The following is a 3,956-nucleotide window of genomic DNA, read 5'->3' as shown; positions in this document are numbered from 1 at the left end:
AAATCATGCAGAGAAGCTAGAACTAATAGTACTGCTGAACATATAAACGTAGCTGATACGAATACACACTTGCTGAAGACAATTGACCGTAAGGGAACCTGTATTGCAGGTTAACTGCAGAGTGCACGAACGCATGAGATGCTGCATCGAATTGTTATGGTTCAGTTATAAATTAATTAGCGACTGTTATACTGCACATTATTGTACATGTCTAAGCATACTTTCATATGTGGCGGTTTTCACGAAATGGTTGGTTTGTTTGTATCATGTAACATCATAGTAGTATCATGTGACTATTATATTACATAATACTTTATTGAAAACTAGGGGCAGCAGTGATAATAATTATAAATGGAAAGAAATGAAAAAGGGAAAAAATGTGCTGAAGAGGAAAAATATTTTTATATATTGTATTTTCTTTTATTGTATTTCTTTTATTGTAATTTGAGTGCAAGTGCATCTTTCTGTGAGTGTACTCAAGTGTACTAAAGTTTTGGAACCTTCTTTGATCTCGATCTTTGACTTTGGCTTGTACCTTCTTTGATCAACACTAGCATGTTAAAATGCTGGGTGTTGTTGTGCTTGAGGAATCGTGCTGTGCACTTAAAACTGTAACATGTTTGTTTTCAATGTTTTCTCCTTAAGAAAGTCGGTATTATGGCTTTAGATATCACCTTCTGCCGTTTTCAAATCAGCGAAGGTGTATTATTTTCAGAGCAAACAGCGTGTATCAAATGTGAAGCCGTACAATAGATTTTTTTCGTAAGTACACAGTTGCAGGGTCAGGGGTTCGAACCCGAGACTCCAGATGGCGGAGCTGAAGCCGGGACCCACTGCAACATATTTTGTCAGGAGGCTGAGCAAGTTGAAGAGCGTCAAGGGGCAGTGCAGAGTGATATAGTCGTATTCGGTAACATTTGTTTTTTCCGATAATTTACACTACTCGATGGGTGAATCATAGTGTCGGCGTGCTGTCCATGAAATGTCCCGCGAGTCCAGCCAGCCCAGCAAACTCCTGGTATGCCGATGCCGCCGCTGCCGATGGAAGTCGGCCGCGTTTTCCCGGTCACCACACGTCGATGCGCTACGACTTGCGCTGTGCTGCCGCATGTGATTCCGGAGACTGCTACAGTCCCTGGTCATTGCCACCCTTCACCCCATTTGGCCTGCTCTGTCCTGCCATGGGACAAAAGTGGGTGTACTGGTCACCAGTGGCCCTCGGGCCACCGCTGCTCGCAGGAAAGGACTCGAACCCGCGCCCTCCTCGATGCCGTGCCGCAACTTGCCGCTATTGGTGCTTGCTGGATGGAAACACCCAATGCCGTCTCTGGCGCTGCTGCAGCGCTGCTGCGCTTCCCGCAGCATACGCCTCGCCTGGACCCCGGTACGCCAGGCGGGAATCGAACGTGGCCCTTAGACTGGAGTGGAACTGAGCCCCTCCTGGGCCCACTGCAGACCGCTGTCACTGCCCTCTTTCAGGCACACTGTGTGATCTCCAAGTTCCAGGCTGCCGTTCCGTCCCGCTCCGTTGTTGTTCCCCGGAGGAGGAATATAGCCCGAACAAGCACATAGAAAACAGAATACAAATTTATGCAGAATACTTATAACATTGCTGCCAGATTGACTCCTATAAGCGAAGACCAGCACAGGTCCGTCCCGACGCTCGACTGACCTGGCACGCTCTGTCTCAAGCTAATATTGCCTGTCTATTTATATTGGTGTCTCCCTCGCTTCTGACATAGTGTCAGAGAGAGACAGAAACTATGGCGGCGATAAATTCCCACATGTCGGCCGCTTACAAATCGCCACTCTTGGCTCTGGCCTAGCGCCCCGCCTCATACATCATAACTTAAAGCAACGCTGCAGCTTCCTGCCTCGTTGTTGCTCCACTCAAATCATGCGTGCAATACCACTGTCGCAACTCTGCACCCTCGAGTGCAATGTTTACCTTGCCTGGCCTGCTGGCTGTCGACTGTTACCACACTCTGCCAGCGGCCCCATATTTCATCGCCCAACTGCGCCTTCATTGAATTTTGATAAAATTTCCCTTTTCCTTGACTAGGACTGACACTATCGCAGCAACACTTAATAATGCTCATGACAATGTAATCTGCGTTGATATTCAATGTTCTCACTTTGTTTCCATTTTTGTGCTACACTCTGAAGATGGCCCACGATCGAAACTAGTAATGAATAATGAGTAATGTAAGATAACAAAGTGTGCTTCATATACTTCTCCAAGTACACAAAGATGAAAATTTCAACAACATCCTGACAGGTGATAAAAAGTTAGGTTGAGATGCCTTTGTTTAAGTGTCAATAAACCTAGAAAGAAATCAAAAAACTATAAGGATCTTGTGCCAAATTTTCTGCACCGTTACAGTAGACAGGGGTACAACATGACCTTAAAGTTACATTTCTTAGATTCCCACTTAGGCTTTTTTCTTGACAACTGTGGTGCTGTATCCGACGAGAACGGAGAACGCTTCCACAAGCAAATTTTGGGCATGGGTATGACATACCAGAGAAAGTGGAGTGAATCAAGGTTAGCCGGTTACCACTGGCCACTAATCAGGAAAACACCAGCAGAAAACTACAGACTCCAGGCAATGCGGTTGGGCCTTCGGTGACCTTCCTCCGAAGGGGTAACATGCATAAGCTTATATAGGCAATAACCTAAAGTTATCATAACAATCTTGCATTTTCATTAATATTTTCGCTATCAGTACACTATGAAACATAAAGATTACCTGTTTTCATATCAGTTACAGGAAAAAAGTAAATATTTGTTGTCTAGTGTTATTTGTACGTGCTCTACGTGGCATACAAGTCCAGCACATACAAATGAATTGGAGAAAAAAGAATTCTATTCACACTGAATAATACTGGACTCATTTAAATAAATGAGGCTGTCATGTATGCAGCTCACTTACTAGTTAGTTAGTGTTTAACGTCCCGTCGACAACGAGGTCATTAGAGAGCTCACTTACTATTCAGATGGTCTGAAGAGAAGCCGATTCTATACCATGCACATCTAAACCTGGATACGTCACTGAACACCGTTAAATTTGGGCACAACTGAAAGCATATTACAGATCTGAAGACGCTGGAAGCAAATATTACGTCAATGTACCAAAATGCTTGCCACAATCTGACCATACTTCTGTAACGCATGAGAATCACCACTAGAAGGCAACTTCAAACGCTGTTCGTACACCAGTCATCCACAGTAAAAACGTGAAAACAGCAACCAAAGCCACACGAGGAAGACCAATCGGAAACACAGACAGGAACACACTAGTCGTTCAAACGTGCACCCTGTTGACACCTTCGGCTGCACTGGCTTACTATTGGCTTACAGCTCCTCTCAGTAGAGATGTCTTTACTCAGCTAATGAAAAGCTGTGAAGTCTTCAGTAATTGATCATTTGGTGCAGAACGTCTTTCCAATATCCTTGCAGTTCGAAATATGCGAAGAAATCATCCTTCCTTACTTGCAAGTAACCAACACATACACAAAATAGTGCAGCTAAGCTAGGTGTTTACAATTCGATAAAGTCAATTACTCGAACATTATTTCCATTTGTTTCACATATGTTGTATCTTTAGAGTATATAAGAAGCTTTGGCAGCTATAGATGGTAGGTATTCAGTGTTATTAACATACAAGAAACTGACAATTAGTGTCACCTTTGTTTGGTAGCCCTTAAGTGGGATATTGTAAGAATCAGTACGCTGATAGCTGCATTTAAAATAGTTAATGTCAGCACACTCACCTATGACGCGTTAACTAACATTGTAACCTACCCCACCTCCACCTCAAACCATGTTTTTAGTGTATATATGGGCTCGCTTTGGCAGGTAGCATGACGTGTTTATGGAAGTTATTTTCTGGGTAGACATGTCGAGGAAGAAAATTAAATGCTAATGCAAACACTTTGTACATACTCTTGCTGTG

Source organism: Schistocerca americana, chromosome 4 (assembly GCF_021461395.2).
Source record: "Schistocerca americana isolate TAMUIC-IGC-003095 chromosome 4, iqSchAmer2.1, whole genome shotgun sequence".
Lineage (NCBI taxonomy): Eukaryota > Metazoa > Arthropoda > Insecta > Orthoptera > Acrididae > Schistocerca > Schistocerca americana.
This window is presented reverse-complemented; position numbering follows the sequence as displayed.